Genomic DNA, 19,787 nt, shown 5'->3' on the forward strand with positions numbered 1-19,787 from the left:
TCATTAGAACTGATTCAAATGAATTCTTTTTAATGGCTGAGTAATATTCCATGGTGTATATATACCACAGCTTCCTTATCCATTCATCTGCTGATGGGCATCTAGGTTGCTTCCATGTCCTGGCTATTATAAACAGTGCTGCGATGAACACTGGGGTACACGTGTCTCTTTCAGATCTGGTTTCCTCAGTGTGTATGCCCAGGAGTGGTATTGCTGGGTCATATGGCAGTTCCATTCCCAGTTTTTTAAGGAATCTCCACACTGTTCTCCATAGTGGCTGTACTAGTTTGCATTCCCACCAACAGTGTAAGAGGGTTCCCTTTTCTCCACACCCTCTCCAGCATTTATTGCTTGTAGACTTTTGGATAGCAGCCATCCTGACTGGCGTGTAATAGTACCTCATTGTGGTTTTGATTTGCATTTCTCTGATAATGAGTGATGTTGAGCATCTTTTCATGTGTTTGTTAGCCATATGTCTGTCTTCTTTGGAGAAATGTCTGTTTAGTTCTTTGGCCCATTTTTCGATTGGGTCATTTCTTTTTCTGGAATTGAGCTGCAGGAGTTGCTTGTATATTTTTGAGATTAATCCTTTGTTGCTTCGTTTGCTATTATTTTCTCCCAATCTGAGGGCTGTCTTTTCACCTTGCTTATAGTTTCCTTTGTTGTGCAAAAGCTTTTAAGTTTAATTAGGTCCCATTTGTTTATTTTTGCTTTTATTTCCAATATTCTGGGAGGTAGGTCATAGAGGATCCTGCTGTGATTTATGTCGGAGAGTGTTTTGCCTATGTTCTCCTCTAGGAGTTTGATAGTTTCTGGTCTTACATTTAGATCTTTAATCCATTTTGAGTTTATTTTTGTGTATGCTGTTAGAAAGTGTTCTGGTTTCATTCTTTTACAAGTGGTTGACCAGCACCACTTGATAAAGAGGTTGTCCTTTTTCCATTGTATATCCTTGCCTCCTTTGTCGAAGATAAGGTGTCCACAGGTACGTGGATTTATCTCTGGGCTTTCTATTCTGTTCCATTGATCTATATTTCTGTCTTTGTGCCAGTACCATACTGTCTTGATGACTGTGGCTTAAGCAACACTCTTAAGAACTACTGAACTCACCGATGGTGTTACTATATCTGAACCCATGGGCTGCAACCTTGGCTGCCAAGTGGAATCAACCGTGGAGCTTTAAAAATTACTGATCCCTAGGCTGTAGCCCCCAGAGACTTTGACTTATCAGTGTAAAGTGTGGGGTGTGGTCTGAGCTTAAAAGAGATTTAAAAGGTCATCAGGTGATATAAGGTGTAGCCAAAAACATTCCAAAGGACTTGGGGGAGGGGGGAGAGCTTGATATGCAGGAAGAATGGGAAAATACTCAGCTATGACATAATTACCTAGGCTCTGTACGCCTACGGTGCAGACAGATGTTAATACGCTACAGTATCTACTTGCCAAAACTCATTATCATCTTGGATTATAGTGAATTTATGAAGGTGATGCTGCTCTGTTGGGCTCAGCCAGGGGCATGAGAGCCTCCCTGGACAACTCCCCCATCACCATCTCCAAAAGCTACAATGATAACCAGCAAAATGTGTGCTAGTATAGCTCAGTCGTGTCCAACTCTGCGACCCCATGGACTGTAGCCCACCAGGTTCCTCTGTCCATGGGATTTTCCAGGCAAGCAATGTTAGTTGCTCAGTCGTGTCTGAACTGCAGCCTGCCAGACTCCTCTCTCCATGGAATTCTCCAGGCAAGAATACTGAAGTGGGTTGCCATTCCCTTCTCTCCAGGGGATCTTCCCGACCCAGGGATCAAATCTAGGTATCCTGCATTCCTGGAAGAATTCTTTACCATCTGAGTTACCAGGAAAGCCCAACCAGCAGAATACAACAATTTTTAAAAGTGTGGTCAAATGAGAAACTGGTCAAAAACATTCTTGCTCATACAACGCACAAGTAATTTTGCCCATACATTTGTCTCTAAAAAGTAAAATGTTTTATGATAGTTTAAGATCCCTCCTCTTCCTGTCCTCTGCTTTCTTACCATTTCCATCTCCTTCTCTAATTACAAAGCAGAGGTAGATTTAAAAGCATCAGGTAGACCAATTATAGATGGTAAAATAGTATTCTAAATCCTATTTATATTTAGTAATTTCTCTCAGTTTACCTTGTAACATCTAAAAAATTCCACATAATTTGGGAAAACACATTATCAATTATAATGATTACTAAATCTAGAATATTAACCAGTAACATCACTAGATATTATTAGGACCATCAAGCTATAAAACACTTTTAAAACAGACCTAAATAGTTTAACACCTGTGACTATCATTCAGGGACTTTAGTAATATCATCTAAAAGAATATAAAACAGTAAAAGATTCACTAAAACAACCAAGAATACATTAATCTATGTGACACAGAACAGTTCTACTGGCACAACACTGCATACTGAAACCAGGTTAGAAATGTGAGACTACAAAAGCAGTTCCTGCACAGTCAGCTAAAATCAAATACTCCTTAGGATAAGACCTTATAGAAACCACAACCTCCTACTGATGAACACTTGCATTCTGTCATCTTGAAAGATCCTTTTTTCCCCAACTTCCATCTCTTATTATCTGGATCTACCCTAAAGTCCAGTCTTACATACCCTGCTTTTTGATTATATATATACACACACATATACACACACACACACACACACACACACATCACAGATACCATTACACAGACACTCTCTCTCTATATATATACACACATATATATATAGCTTTGAGATAACATTTCATAGAAACTACAAATAGATTGTTTCTAAATCTAGAACTGTAGCACTATATATTTTGCATTTACTAAACATCATAATTATCTGTCCAACTGTCACCTCAAATTCAACAAGGTCAAAATAATCTTAAAAACAGAACCTGGCCCTTCTAAAGACGAAAAATTATAGTACTTGATAGCAAGTGTGGGAGGAACTGTCATGCTCACACATTACTGACAGGCGGAGAGAGGAGTGAACTTTTTAAAAGTTCTTTAGCCACAAGTGTCAAGAGCCATTTGGTCAAGTAATCCCACTTCTAAGAAGCTGTCCTAAGAGAATAAACAGAGATGTGGACAAAGATTTTTGTATAAGGAGGCTCAAAGCAAATTAACAATGAAACTCAAATGTCCAACATAATGGTAACAGTTAAATGATGAGGTTTTCAATGAACTATAAAATAGTCACTAAAAATCATGATTATGATGATTATTTACTGACATGGAGAAATGCTCTTAACAGATTAATGTGGAGAACTGTCACAAAACTGTATTAGTGGTAATCAAAATGTATAAAAAGTAAGTATATATATATTTTAAATAAGTTAGAGGAAAACATTAAAAGTCTACAGTGGAATCATAGTTTTTATTTTGTGTATTTTTGCTTTTGTGTCTTATAAAATATTCTGTAATAATTATATTTTGATAATCAGAAAATAATGTTGTTTTAAGACACAGCACTTTCACTTATCGTTTCAGTTACACAGACTTGAGTTTTAAGCTTCCTTCTTCTCCAGGCCACATATCCAATCATTCAACAAACCCTTTTAAGCAATCGTTCTGATAACACAAGAATGGAAGTAGCAAACTAATTGTACTGGGAAGGTTCAGAAATCCTCTGGAATCCTTGAAAAAATTCCTAACGACTTTGATCATGCCATTTCTCCTACCTCCATGATCATCCCTGCCTCTTTCAATATACTTTATTAGAACTAATTAATAGAAAGGCCTCCCTAAGGCTATACTGACTTCTCCCTGTTGAAGTTATCGAATACTCACTGCTGCTTGGTTTTCTGGTTAGGTTACACAGATGGGGGACCGGCTGGAGGAAGAGCAGAGAAGCTTTAAGTGAAGGCAGATAAAAACATTAAACAACTCCTGAAGGCACCAAATGGTAACATGTTACACAATAACAGCCTTGGGTTGATAAGACTGAGGGATGTTCAGTACATATTCTCTGCTTCCTAAAACAGGCGAATGAATATTAATTTTCAAACATCTGAAAAAACTAAATTATTCTTGAAAACTGGTATGTTAGAACAAAGACATGACAACTTAATGCACTGTGGTATCCTGGAATGGATCCTGGCATGAAAAAAAAAGAGTATTATTGGAAAAAAATTTGAATAAAGCCTACAGTTCAGTTATTATTAATCTTTTTAGCTTTGACAGACATTATAGAAGCCTTCACAAATATCTTCTCATTTCCGATTGCTTTTTCTTGCCTAAGGGACAGGCACCTAATATCAATAGTACAGCGCTAAGGTCTGTCCAGATGAGATGAGGTCCTCTGCCTCACATTCCAACACTCTCCTAAACTACACTGCCTCATGTTCAAGTCTTGGTTGTCATTCAATCAACTGAGTGAAAGCACCAGCCATGGAAAGAATATATAATAAATCTATTACATAGACAGACAAAACCCTATCACAATTTGCACTGTTAATAATCTTTGTGTTTCACGGCATTCACAGAAAACCCTACATCTATTTTAACCACTAGTATTGAGCTATACCAATCACTGATATAAAAGATATTTCATACTAAGCTTCCATTACTGTTCAGAGCCCCTATGAGGAGAGGTAAAGGCCTTTGTCTCAAGTGTTATTAAGCACTCTACAATTTACTTTAAAAAGGAAAAAAAAAATGCCAGTGAATCTTTGAAGCATTGCTTTTCACTGTACTTCTTTATAAAGAAAAGGAGACGTGCTGAAGAATCAGAAGGAACCTCTAAGAGTCTACTTATGAAAATCCAAGTCTCCGTGTTCTTCCAAGGTAAAGACTATTTCATTGACTGCACAGTCCAACTCTGTTGATCAATCTAACAATGTGATAGTAAGGAGAATAGTTTTATAAAAATCTCAGAACTGTTTTGTTAAACATTTAATCTATGATAACTCTGAATGTTACAGCTGCTGAACAGTGATTTCCTGTATCATCAAACTACATATTTTTCCAGTATTTTAACCTATGAACTCAGCGACTGAGCACACATACACACATGAAAGCACCGGTGATCACCCACCCTCACCCTTTACACCACACTTTACACTAAATAGAGGCTACAATTTCTTCGAACCATAAGTTTAGATGTTACAGCATTTTTATACATCCCAAAGCAGCTAATACAATGCTTTCCACATAACACTTAATAAATGCTTGTTGAGTAAATGTCAAGCATGATAAAAGGCATCATGGCACAAGACTGATTCTTTACAAAAATATTTTTGTCCTATCCACCAATATTTTATTTTATGAACATCAAAAGTCAGGCACTGTAGACCATGGTAGAGACAAAAATAAAGAGAGAAATAAAATACCATACATGTAGATTTACAGAACGGTTATATGCCAAACAGCATAATGTGCAAAACTACATCCCATGGAAGGTTCAATGTCCCATGGAAGGATGAAGGAGGATGCATCAACTCTGCTTAACTATGTAGAACAAAAGGCCCTATGCATGCCTGAATTTAAGGCAATCCACCATTTTCCTGGTACAAAGAGATAAAAAGGTTTTTTGCTTCTAATCTAAACACATCAATTTTTAGGAAAGTCAAGGAAACTGTTAAATGATCATTTAAAATAATTACTAGCTTACAGATATTTAAATCACCCAATAAGAAATTAATCTGCAAATAATGCTTTCCTTCACTCTCATATTTAGTTAAAATTTCATTCAATTCCTTGACGTCAAGGTCTTCATCATCACCAGAAGTCTCCTCTAGAGCACATGAACTCACTTTTAAGTTACTGAGATACAGCTCTTCTTGATTGTACAATTGACACTATCAGAAATTTTATGCTGCCCAAAAGTGCCATCTGTACGATCTTAAATGTTTTTCTCATTCAACCTAAAAAAGCATATTCACTATATACTCAATGGAACCATTTATTATATTCCTTCTTAGATGTATTAATCAGCTTTCTTGTGTCGCTAAGTCATGTCCCACTCTTTGAGACTTCATGAACTGCAGCACGCCAGGCTTCCCTGTCTTTCACTATTTCCCGGAGTTTGCACAAACTGATATCCATTGAGTCAGTGATGCCATCCAACCATCTCGTCCTCTGTCACCCCCTTCTCCTCTTGACCTCAATCTTTCCCAGCATCAAGGTCTTTTCCAATGAGCTGGCTCTTCACATCAGGTGGCCAAAGTATTGGAACTTCAGCTTCAGCACTAGACTTTCCAATGAATATTCAGGGTTGATTTCCTTTAGGATTGGCTGGTTTGATCTTCTCGCTGTCTGTTGAGTTATAATTTATAAAACAATTTAGCATTTTGAAGTGGACAACTTGTTAGGTTGCAACATATATGACAACTGGTTAGGTTGCAACATATATATATATATATATATATACACGTCCTTGTAATATCACCACAATCACCACAGGGAACATTTCCACCACCCAAAGAAGTTTCCTCATACTCCTTGCAGTTAATCTCCCCTCAGCCCTATCCCCTAAGAACAACTGTTTTGCTTTCTGTTGTCACAGTTTTTCCTTTTCTAGAATGTTGTATCAGTAGAAATAAAGAGTACACAGAGCTTTGTGACTGGGCTCATACATTCAGCACAATCTCTTCAGACTCATTCATGGTTTGGTGTAAATGAATACTTCATTCTATTATACAGATATATCACAATTTTTATTCACTCACCCAGTTTGTAGACAATGGGTTGTTTTCAGCTTTTTGCTATTAGGACTAAAACTATAAATATTCAAAGTACATATCTGTAAAACCATTTTCATTTTCCTTAGGTAAATGCCAGTAAGTGATACCGGTGGGTGTACTCGTTTCCTAGAATTGCCATAACACAGTATCACAAACCGAGTGGCTTAAAACAACTGGAATTTCTTCTCTTCCAGCTCCAGAGGCTGGAGTGTAAAACCAAGGTGTTGGTTGGGCCATGCCCTCTTGCAGCTGCTAGGGAAGAACCTCCCCCGTTTCTCACTGAGCTGATGTGTCTGTAATTGTCAGCAGCACCCCCTCTTCCCTCTGCACGCTCCCTGTCCCTGTCTCTCCCTCTTCTTGGGAGAACTGCTGAATTCGTACTGGATTAAGTCATGTTGGATTAAGAACTCCCTACTCAAGTAATGTTCAAAATTCTCCAAGCCAGGCTTCAACAGTAAGTGGGCTATGAACTTCCAGATGTTCAAGCTGGATTTAGAAAAGGCAGAGGAACCAGAGATCAAATTGCCAACATCTGCTGGATCATCGAAGAGCAAGAGAGTTCCAGAGAAACACCTACTTCTGCTTTACTGACTATGCCAAAGTCTTTGTGTGGATCACAACAAACTGTGGAAAGTTCTTCAAGAGATGGGAATTTCACACTACTTTACCTACCTGCTGAAAAATCTGTGTGCAGGGCAAGAAGCAACAGTTAGAACTGGACATGGAACAACAAACTGGTTCCAAATCGGGAAAGGAGTATATCAAGGCTGTATATTGTCACCCTGCTTATTTAACTTCTATGCAGAGTACATCATGAGAAATCCTGGGCTGGATGAAGCACAAGCTGGAATCAAGATTGCCAGGAGAAATATCAATAACCTCAGATATGCAGATGACATCACCATATGGTAGGAAGTGAAGAACTAAAGAGCCTCTTGATGGAAATGAATGAGGAGAGTGAAAAAGTTGCCTTAAAACTCAGCATTCAGAAACTAAGATCATGGCATCTGGTCCCATCACTTCATGGCAAATAGATGGGGCAACAGTGGAAACAGTGACAGACTTTATTTTGGGAGGCTCCAAAATCACTGCTGATGGTGACTGCAGCTATGAAATTAAAAGACAATTACTCCTTGGAAGGAAAGTTATGACCAACCTAGACAGCATATTAAAAAGCAGAGATATTACTTTGCCAACAAAGGTCTGTCTGGTCAAGGCTATAGTTTTTCCAGTGGTCATGTATGGATGTGAGAGTTGGACTGAGAAGAAAGCTGAGTGCTGAAAAATTGAGGCTTTTGAACTGTGGTAATGGAGAAGACTCTTGGGAATCCCTTGGACTGCAAGGAGATACAACCAGTCCATCCTAAAGGAGATCAGTCCTGGGTGTTCATTGGAAGGACTGATGCTGAAGCTGAAACTCCAATACTTTGGCCACCTCATGCGAAGAGTTGACTCATTGAAAAAGATCCTGATGCTGGGAAAGATTGAGGGCAGGAGGAGAAGGGGACGACAGAGGATGAGATGGCTGGATGGCATCACCGACTCGATGGAAATGAGTTTGAGCAACTTTGGAAGTTGGTGATGGACAGGCAGGCCTGGAGTGCTGCAGTCCATGGGGTCGAAAAGAGTCAGGCACGACCGAGTGACTGAACTAAACTGACAAGTGAGGCCTTGTATTAAGCTGCAATGACTATTTCTAAATAAGGTCACATTCTGAGGTACTAAGACTGAGCCATCTGCAGTGATTTTGGAGCCCCCCAAAAAAAAGTCTGTCACTGTTTCCACTGTTTCCCCATCTATTTCCCATGAAGTGATGGGATCAGATGCCATGATCTTAGTTTTCTGAATGTTGAGCTTTAATCCAACTTTTTCACTCTCCTCTTTCAATTTCATCAAGAGGCTCTTTAGTTCTTCTCCACTTTCTGCCATAAGGGTAGTGTCATCTGCATATCTGAGGTTATTGATATTTCTCCTGGCAATCTTGATTACAGCTTGTGCTTCCTCCAGCCCAGCATTTCTCATGATGTACTCTGCATATAAGTTAAATAAGCAGGGTGACAATATACAGCCTTGACATACTCCTTTTCCTATGTGGATCCAGTCTGTTCCAAGTCCAGTTCTAACTGTTACTTCCTGACCTGCATACAGGTTTAGGTGTAGGTGTATGTTTATAACAACCAATTGCCAAACTATTACTCAAGTGGATACACGACTCTGCCTTCCAAACAGCAATGTGTGACAGCTCCCATGACTCCACATCCTCCCTGATACTTAGTATACATACTTTTAAATTTTAACCATTCCAGTCTGTGTGCAGCTGTATCTCACTGTGATTTTTAAAACACATCTCCTTCATGATTAATAATGTAAAGCATCACTGGAATTTATACAGCTTTCTAGGTGATATGTCCATTCAATCTTTTGCCCATTTTGTGTTGGTTTCTTTTTTTATATAATTAAGAGTCTTTACAGGTTCTGGACACAAATCTTTTATCAGACGTAGGTTTAACAAATATTTTCTCCCTATTTGTGGCTTGACTTTTCATTTTCTCAATTGTTTTATTTTGATGAAGTCCAATTTACCCAGTTTTGTTCTTTTACCTCATGCTTTTTTGCAGCCTAAGAAATCTCTGCTTAACCTAAGGTCATAAAAACTATTTCTTATGTTTTGTTCTTGAAATTTTGTTACATTAGCCTCTACATTCAGACATGACCCACTTTGAGTTAATTTTTATATATGATGTGAGGCAGAGGTCAAGGCTCATTATTTTGCACATGGACATGCAATTATTCTAGCACCATCTGTTGAAATCCTTCCCATACTGAACTGACTTCGCACACTTGTCAAAAATCAATTGACTGTTTTTGTGCTGATCTCTTCTGGGGCTCTCTATTCTGTCCCACTGATACATATGTCTGTCCTTCCGCCAATCCTACACTGTCTTGATCACTATCTCTTTCTACAATGCCTTAGAATTAGGGAGTGGGAGGCCTCAAACTTCATTCTTTATTTGCGAAAATTAAAATGTCTAAAACGGTACCAGTCATATCCAATACTTCCATCCTGTCCATGTTAATTAAAAATTTGGTACTTCAAAGATACTACTCAAGAAAATGAAGAGTATGTCTCTGCAGTTTAAGGAATGTATTGTATTGACATTAACTACTACACTGGAGACTTACATATGTAGACAAGTATAAATACATACTTAAAAGAGTGTATGCTGCTGCTGCTGCTGCTAAGTCGCTTCAGTCATGTCCAACTCTGTGCGACCCCATAGACGGCAGCCCACCAGGCTCCCCCTCACCGGAATTCTCCAGGCAAGAGTACTGGAGTGGGGTGCATTGCCTTCTCTGAAAAGAGTGTATATCTGCACTTAAGTGTAAATAAGTCCATATACTTACTTTAATATATACCTACACAGCTCAACATCACATTAAATAAATCCTGAATCTAAAGACTACTGAAGGATTAAAAAAAAACTCATTATAAGCATATATTTCCCATTATGTGTCCCTTGTCCCTACACTGTCACTGCAAGAACCCTAGGAACATATGAAAGTAAAACTTCTATTAACAATAATAACTATTTTTAAATGAACTCATACTCTTTAGAAACATATTTAGAATATCAATAGGATGACAATTCTTGCATATAAAAAAGAAAAATTAGTTGTTCTAAGAACTATTGCAACAGCAAAAATAATACCCCAGGAAAAGGAATATTTTATGAAACAGTCTGTGTATAACAGATACACAAAAACACATTTTTATAAGGATATACCTGTAAGGACATTTTATATATTTATATATTTATATACACACATATACACACACACACACACACACACACACACACACACATATGTATATGTGTATATATATATCTCCTTATGTGACCTAAATCAAATCCACACAGTGGAAGTGACAAATAGATTCAAGAGATGAGATCTGATAGACGAGTGCCTGAAGAACTATGGATAGAGGTTACTAAAGTTGTAAAGAAATGCAAAAAGGCAAAATGGTTGTCTGAACAGGCCTTACAAATAGCTGAGAAGAGAAGAGAAGCAAAAGGCAAAGGAGAAAAGGAAAGATATACCCATCTGAATGCAGTTTCAAAGAATAGCAAGAAGAGGTAAGAAAGCCTTCCTCAGTGATAAAATGCAAAGAAATAGAGGAAAACAATAGAATGGGAAAGACTAGAGATCTCTTTAAGAAAATTAGAGATATCAAGATTTCATGCAAAAAGGGGCACAATAAAGGACAGAAATACTATGGACCTAAAAGCAGAAGCTATTAAGAAAAGGTGGCAAGAATACACATAAGAACTATACAAAAAGAAGATATAATGACTTAGAAAGAGTTAGGACTCAGATAAACATGATGGTGTGATCACTCACTTAGAGCCAGACATCTTGGAGTGTGAAGTCAAGTGGGCCTTAGGAAGCATCACTACAAATAAAGCTAAAGGTAGAGGAGGTGATGGAATTCTAGCTGTGCTATTTCAAATCGAAAAGATAATGCTGTTAAAGTGCTGCACTCAATATGCCAGCAAATTTGGAAAACTCAGAAGTGGCCACAGGACTGGAAATCGTCAGTTTTCATCCCAATGACAAAAATGCCCAAACTACCAGAAAATTCTACTCATTTCACATGGAACAAAGTAACGCTCAAAATTCTCCAAACTAGGCTTCAACAACAGTATGTGAACCAAGAACTTTCAGATGTTCAAGCTGGATTTAGAAAAGGCAGAGGAACCAGAGATCAAATTGTGAACATCAAATTGATCATATAAAAAGCAAGATAATTCTAGAATAACATATGCTTCTGCTTCATTGACTATGCTAAAGCCTTTGACTGTGTGGATCACAACAAACTGTGGAAAAATTCTTCAAGAGATAGGAATACCAGACCACCTGACCTGCCTCCTGTGAAATCTGTATGCAGGTCAAGAAGCAACAGTTAGAACCGGACATGGAACAACAGACTGGTTCCAAAAAGGAAAAGGAGTACATCAAAGCTGTATATTGTCACCCTGCTTATTTAACTTCTATGTAGAGCACATCATGCAAAATACTGTGCTGGATGAAGCACAAGCTGGAATCAAGATTGCCGGGAGAAATATCAAGAACTTCAGATATGCAGGTGACACCACCCTTATAGCAGAAAGTGAAGAAAAACTAAAGAGCTTGCTGATGAAGATGCACGAGGAGAGTTTCACTCCGGCTTAAAACTCAACATTCAAAAAACTAAGATCATGGCATCTGGTCCCATCACTTCATGGCAAATAGATGGGGAAACAACAGAAACAGTGACAGATTTTATTTTTCTGGACTCCAAAATCAATGCAGGTGGTGACTGCAGCCATGAAATTAAAAGACGCTTCTCCTTGGAAGAAAAGCAATGACAAACCTAGACAGCATATTAAAAAGCAGACATTACTTTGCCAACAAAGGTTCACCTAGTCAAAGCTATGGTTTTTCCAGTGGTCATGTATGTATGTGAGAGTTGGACCATAAGGAAAGCTGAGCACCGAATAATTTATGCTTTTCAATGGTACAGACTAAACCAGTCAATCCTAAAGAAAATCAATCCTGAATATTCACTGAAAGGACTGATGATGAAGCTGAAATTTCAGTATTCTGGCCACCTGATGTGAAGAACCAACCCATTAGAAAAGACCCTGATGCTGGGAAAGATTGAAGGCAGGAGGAGAAGGGGACGACAGAGGATGAAATAATTGGACGGCATCACTGACTCAATGGACATGAATTTGAGCAACCTCTGGAGATGGTGAAGAACAAGGAAACCTGGCTTGCTGCAAACCATATGGTCAGAGAGAGTTGTACGTGACTGAAAGACTGAACAACAATCTGTGTCTATCTATCTATCTATCTATCTATCTATCTATCTATATATATATATATCTCATTACATCATACAAATCACAGAATAGCAGGTATCTTATAAATTTTTCACTCGCCGGCTTCACTTTTCACTCCTGAAAATAGTTTTGTCCCTGAAATAATATACACACCAAACTGAAACGAAATAGCTCTTTTGCTCTAATAAACACAAATTAAAAGTTCGGAATACTAAGTCGTGATTTTGTCATTTATATAAATAGAATTTATTTATCTGAATTATATAAAATACTAGTGTCTTCCTTCTGACCCCTTTCTCTATCTTTCATAAATGAGAAATCTCAAACCAGGTATTACTATACATCCTTTAAGTTTAGTAAAATTTCCATGACAATGATAAAGTTGTATTTCTATTACTAAAATCATTTCACCAGTTAAAAGCCACATTTTGTCCCTCTCAGTACCTGCTTTGAAACTTCAACATGAATAAAAATGAAATACAGTTCTAATACATACTAAAATTTGAGAAGGGCATAAAATAACAATGAGACATGCTACCTCCAAGAGATTTCAGGTAGTGTTAGATAATCCTAAAATTACGTGAAACATGTGCCTATAAATTATAGCGTTTCCGAATCATAGTTGAGAATAAGTTCAGTTCAGTTCAGTTCAGTCGCTCAGTCGTGTCCGACTCTTTGCGACCCCATGAATTGCAGCACACCAGGCCTCCCTGTCCATCACCAACTCCTGTAGACTACCCAAACCCATGTCCATCGAGTCGGTGATGCCATCCAGCCGTCTCATCCTCTGTCGTCCCCTTCTCCTCCTGCCAGCATCAAGGTCTTTTCCAATGAGTCAACTCTTTGAATCAGGTGGCCAAAGTACTGGAGTTTCAGCTTCAACATCAGTCCTTCCAATGAACACCCAGGACTGATTTCCTTTAGGATGGACTGGTTGGATCTCCTCGCAGTCCAAGGGACTCTCAAGAGTCTTCTCCAGCACCACAGTTCAAAAGCATCAATTCTTCAGCGCTCAGCTTTCTTCACAGTCCAACTCTCACATCTATGTGACCACTGGAAAAACCATAGCCTTGACTAGACGGATCTTTGTTGGCAAAGTAATGTCTCTGCTTTTTAATATGCTGTCTAGGTTGGTCATAACTTTGCTTCCAAGGAGTAAATGTCTTCTAATTTCATGGCTGCAATCACCATCTGCAGTGATTCTGGAGCCCAAAAAAATAAAGTCTGACACTATTTCCACTGTTTCTCCATCTATTTCCCATGAGAATAAGGAAGCACACTTAAAAATTAAACGGTTTCAATCTCGTTTCCTTTGCATGTTCAGATTATGGTGATACACACTTGAAATTTTTTCTTTCACATTTTCAGAGACTGAAAAAGAAATACCAGGTAAAGAAGATTGACAGTGTTAATAAAGAAATGCACAGAAATGAGAAAATTCTAAGATGCAGAGAACATATTCAAAAACAGAAAATGATTCCCCCTCCAATATTTTTTGGAATGTCATTATCCTATTTATATTATCTATGTTACAGCAGTTTCCTTTGATAGGGGTCATTTGAATAAGTCAGTTAAATGGTTTTTTCTGTAGTCTCTAGATATGAAAGAATAATATAATCTTTATCAGATAGCAGAAGCTGACTCTGCAGAGAAATAAATGTCACCAATTAAAAATTCATGTTTAATATGTTATTTCATACAATTGCTACTAGATGAATAAGTAGGGGCATGTTCTATTTTTCTTTTCCTTTGAAATGAGGTTTGCTTTAGCTTTTGTAAGATATACTTCAATAGGAGAGTTCATTTTGTCAGAGATGTCTCCCAAGGAAAACTGAACAAGGTATACGCTCGAAGCAGCACCGGAAGCTTCTGCTTCTTCAGAGAAGAAAAGCCTCAGGAGGCTGATCATCAGCAACTTTGGGCTTCCAGATTTTGCTGATGGACTCCGTTCCCTGGAGCAGGTTTCCCACTGCAGAAAGTAACTCTTGAATGACAAGCAAAGGTGACAGGGCATTTGCTAAGTGGCATTTGTGAGCCTGGCAAATGAGTTAGAAACAATGGAGTTTAAAAAAAATGGAGTTTTAAAAAGTCTGGAACCATTTCGAAGCTGAAAAGGAGCGGAAAGGGGTTAAAATGTTCCACAATCCTTGTACTGTATGAGAGGGGGTCTACTTCTTTGAGTATACATGGTAAAGTTTCAAGGGAACCATAAGAAAATAATGTGCATATCTTCCAAAAACAGATAAAGAGGAAAAATATGAGGAAAACTGACTCATTGGAAAAGACCCTGATGCTGGGAAAGAGTGAAGGCGTCCTGAGGGGGAGCTGCAGTCCATGGGGCTGCAGAGCAGGACACGACTGAGCAACTGAACGGAACCGATGAAGAAAAAGAGAAACTAATAAGCCCGTAAAAAAAACCTTCAATAAACTTAAAAAGGGAGAAAGAAGTACAAGAGGTAATAGTGAGACAGGGACAGAAAGGATAGAAAAACGGGATGTCCTAAGTAAACGGTAGAAACAAACCCCAATTCAATCAATATAAACGAATTACTTTTCAGAGACCGTCAAACTGAATTTTCTCTCTCTCTCTCACATACACACAGAGAAATAAGGTATTTTTAAAAGACAAAACCCAAAAGCTATAAGGATAAATGCTTCAGGGAATTCCCTGGCATGCCACCACTAACACCTGATGCAGACAATAAACAAATAATTTGGGAAAAATAAAACGTTTTGGACGAGACTAGCAAAATATAAACACCTCTGACGAGACTGAAAGAAGGGCACAAACAATAAACATGAAAAAGAAAAAAAAAAAACAAGACAAATGGTCTTACTCCTAGAAAAACAGAACTTATCAAAAGAAGCAGACTATGAGAATACAGGAAGTGAATTGGTAGCTAATCTCCACCCTTCTGTTATGCCAAGCCACTCCAAATATAAAACTACAAGGTCCAAATATTGCTTTACAGAAGAGTTTTATTAAATTTTGAGTAGAGTATCACTCCAACTTTAAAACTTTTTAAAGAACCAAAAATTTTCTTCTGAGGCCAATATAAACTTGATATTAAAAATAGGCTAATAAAGTAGAATTTTTTTAAAAAGTTAAAAGATAATCTCATCAATGAACATAGATGCAAAACTCCTAATAACAAACCATCTCCAAAAGTTTATATCATGACCAAGTTGGGAATGCAAAGCTAGTGTGACATTAGAAAAATATACAAATGCAATTTCTCATATTAACAGATTAGAGAAAGAACACAACTTCTTTTGAAGCATAAAGCAAATAAACATTTGATGGAAATTTTAATACCAAATGAAGAGTTTACATAAGAACACCACAAACAACAAAAATATCTTCTTAGAAAATTAGAAAACAGGATTTCATTAACTGATATGATCAACAGTAATCTTTCAAACATACACATCAAACATCATTTTTTAATTTTTTAATTGGAGGAAAACTGCCACACAATGTTGTGTTGGTACTGTGATACAATGTGAATCAGTCATAATTACATATTTATATATAGCTAAATGCCATTTTTAAAGATGAAAATGTGCAACACTTCAAAGCCTCGATTAAGACAGGAAACCCACATATGACCTAGTGGACAATTACAGTGAGATAAAGAACTAAAAGGAAAGGGAATTTTTTTTAAAAAGAAAGAAAATCATCCTTTAGAGATAATAAAAATGAATTCATACAAAGCTTAAAAAATATAGATGCAAATTATTAGATTTGATAAAAAGAGTTTAGGTAAGGTTACTAAATACCAAGAACAGAAAAAAAAAATCAACTTAATTTCTAAATTGAAGAATGAGAACAAATTGAAATGTTTAGATGATATAATTTATAATATTAAACATACTAAACACTTAAGAAATAAACCTACCAAAAGATGTACAATACTTACATGGACCAAATTATGAAATATAACAGAAATCAAATAAGTTCTAAATTAATGGAGCAGTGTATATATTAATGGACAAAAGAGAGTCAACATTTGTAAGAATTCACTTCTAATTTGACAGATTCAACAAAATTCCAATTAAGACCAAAAGAGATTTTTTCAAGAATTTGATAAGCAGATTCTCAAATTACATGGATCAGTCAACAGCTCCTGATGAAGAAGGTATAGATTCTTGCCAGACCAGATAAAGATTCGTTAGAATTTTAGTAGTTAAAACCGTGGGGCTTCCCAGGTAACACTACTGGTGAAGACCCCGCGTGCCCATGCAGGAGACACAGGAGATGTGGCTGGAACCCTGGGCTGGGAAGATCCCCGGGAGGAGGGCACGGCAACCCACTCCAGCTGCTGCCTGGCAGGCTGCAGTCCACGGGTCTGCCAAGAGTCAGACGGGACTGAAGTGACGTAGCACAGCACAGCACGGTTAAAACAGAACCAGGTAGTATCTGCACAGAGACAAATCTCAGCGTGGAACCACGCAGAGAATCATGAAACGACAGAGGTGGCACTCCAATCAGTGGAGAGGTTATTCAATAAACGGAACTAGAACAGTTACCCACATGGGGGAAAATGCAACGGGACTAAGAACTTACACTATCCAAAAAACCAACTCCAAATAGATTTAAAATAAATATGAAAGATAAGCCTTTAAAAATAAATATTGATAGTATATTTATGATGTTATAGGAGGCAGACAGTTCTTAACCATGATATAAAAAGTTCTAATGATACAAGAGAATGATACAAATGAACTAGGAAAAAAAAATCAAAAACTCTGCGAAGTGTCAGTACTGATAAGCATATATAGCAAACAGAATTACAGCACTGCGCTGATGGAACCAGTATATAATGGTCCATGACCAGTTTAGCATTATCTTGCTACAGACGAACACACACATATGCTGTCATTCTAATTCCACTCCTATACACATACATAAAGAATTTACTCACACATACCAGAACACAGGTTAAATCATCATCGAATTAAAAGTGTTCATGACAAAACAAACACTGAACACCCAACGCTCCCTATTACTAGCAGAATATCAAGGTGCATGTATGCATCCTAGGTTGCTTCAGTAGTGTCTGACTCTATGAGACCCTATATACTGCAGCCCACCAGGCTTCTCCAGGCAAGAATACTGGAGTGGGGTCACCATGCTCTCCGCTGGGGATCTTCCCACCAGGGATCAAATCAACGTCTCTTGTGTCTTCCGAATTGGCAGGCAGGTTCTTAACCATTAGCACCACCTGGGAAGCCCATCAAGGTATTTTCACATAATGAAATAGTATGTAAGACTGACATTTAATGAACTATAACTACAGGCCATGACTCAAATCTTGACATGTGATTTAAGAGAAAAACGAGTTTCACTCTCAGACGGTAACATTTAAGGCCTGTACCTAAGAGACAGGTGTACCTAGGTGCTGATTCAACCTGCTTATTTAACTTATATGCAGAGCACATTATGAGAAATGCCAGGCTGGATAAAGCACAAGCTGGAATCAAGATTGCTGGGAGAAATATCAATAACCTCAGATATACAGATGACATCATCCTATGGCAGAAAGAGAAAAGGAACTAAAGAGTCTCTTGAAGGTAAAAGAGGAGAGTGAAAACGCTGGCTTAAAACTCAACACTCAAAAAACTAAGATCATGGCATCCAGTCGCGTCACTTCATGGCGAACAGATGGGGAAACAAAGGAAGTAGTGAGAGGCTGTTTTCCGGGGCTCCAAAATCTCTGCAGATGGTGACTGCAGCCATGAAATTAAAAGACACTTGCTCCTTGGAAGAAAAGCTATGCAAACCTAGACAGCATATTAAAAAGCAGAGACATTACTTTGCCAACAAAAGTTCGTTTAGTCAAAGCTATGGTTCTTCCAGTAGTCATGTATGAATGTGAGAGTTGGACTATAAAGAAAGCTGAGTGCCGAAGAAATGATGTTCTTGAACTGTGGTGTTGGAGAAGACTCTTGAGAGTCCCTTGGACTGCAAGGAGATCAAACCAGTCAATCCTAATGAAAATCAGTCCTGAATATTCACTGGAAGGACTGATGCTGAAGCTGAAACTCCAATACTTTGGCCACCTGATGCGAAGAACTGACTCACTGGAAAAGACCCTGAGGCTGGGCAAGATTCAAGGCAGGGGAAGGTGATGACAGAGGATGAGATGGTTGGATGGCATCACCGACTTGATGGACATGAGTCTGAACAAGTTCTGGGAGTTGGGGATGGACAGGGAAGCCTGATGTGCTGCAGTCCATGGGGTCACAGAGTCAGACACAACTGAGCAACTGAACTGACTGAGGTGCTGATTAAGAGCCTTCCTTTTGAGACACTGACATACCCTGAATTACTTGGAGCAACTAAGAACAAAGGAGGCTGCCTAGGACTATCTCAAGGCTTAAAAGACAACTAAGAGGTATGGGAGAGTTTAACAATAAAGTTTATCTACTACACTAGGTCACTACTCCTTTAACAGATGGCTGAATAATCTAAAGCATAGAAAACCAACACAAAGTCAAGGAAAATAAAGAAACAAAGGAATATATTCCAAACAGAAGAATAAGATAAAATGTCAGAAAAAGACCTTAATGAAAGAGGTAACTGATTTACCTGATAAAGAATTCAAAATAGCTGGCATAAAGATGCTCATGGAGGTCAGACCATTTATAAACAAAGTAGGAATTTTAACAGAGATAGAAAATATAAGAAAATACCATGCAGAAATCAATTTGTAGTTCAGCCACTCAGTTGCATCTGACTCTGTGACTCCATGGGCTGCAGCACGCCAGGCTTCCCTGTCTATCACCAGCTCCCGGAGCTTGCTCAAACTCCTGTCCATCGAGTCAGTGATGCCATCCAACCATCTCATCATCTGTCACCCCATTCTCCTCCTGCCCTCAATCTTTTCTAGCATTAGGGTCTCTTCCAATGGGTCAGCTCTTCCAAGGAGGTGGCCAAAATACAGAAGCTTCAGTATCAGTACTTCCAATGAATATTCAGAGCAGAGTTCCTTTAGGATTGACTGGTTTGATTTCCTTGATCTCCTTTACAGGGCCTCTCACACGTCTTCCCCAGAACCACAGTTCGAAGGTATGGATTCTTTGATATTCAGCCTTTTTTACGGTTCAACTCTCACATCCATACAGGACTACTGGAAAAGCCATAGTTTTGACTATACGAACCTTTGTAGGCAAAGTAACATTTCTGCTTTTTAA

At 38.1% G+C, this 19,787-nt stretch overlaps 1 protein-coding gene across 7 annotated transcripts in view; it reads right to left on the reverse strand.

Moving 5' to 3' along the window:
* The window catches only part of UBE2E3 (ubiquitin conjugating enzyme E2 E3), a 91,310-nt gene that overhangs the window by 19,804 nt on the left and 51,719 nt on the right, over positions 1-19,787 (reverse strand). The window contains exon 4 of one of the 7 annotated variants that reach the window (XM_070475930.1): positions 5,881-6,277. The exons of 5 other annotated variants lie outside the window; for them this stretch is intronic. The gene's annotated coding sequence lies outside the window, so the exon portion shown is untranslated. Of the gene's footprint in view, positions 1-5,880; positions 6,278-12,809; positions 13,962-19,787 lie in introns of those variants that run through there. One more of the 7 variants, XM_070475932.1, reaches the window with a different exon arrangement.

The sequence above is a fragment of the Odocoileus virginianus genome, chromosome 13, assembly GCF_023699985.2.
Source record: "Odocoileus virginianus isolate 20LAN1187 ecotype Illinois chromosome 13, Ovbor_1.2, whole genome shotgun sequence".
NCBI classification, from domain to species: Eukaryota; Metazoa; Chordata; class Mammalia; order Artiodactyla; family Cervidae; genus Odocoileus; species Odocoileus virginianus.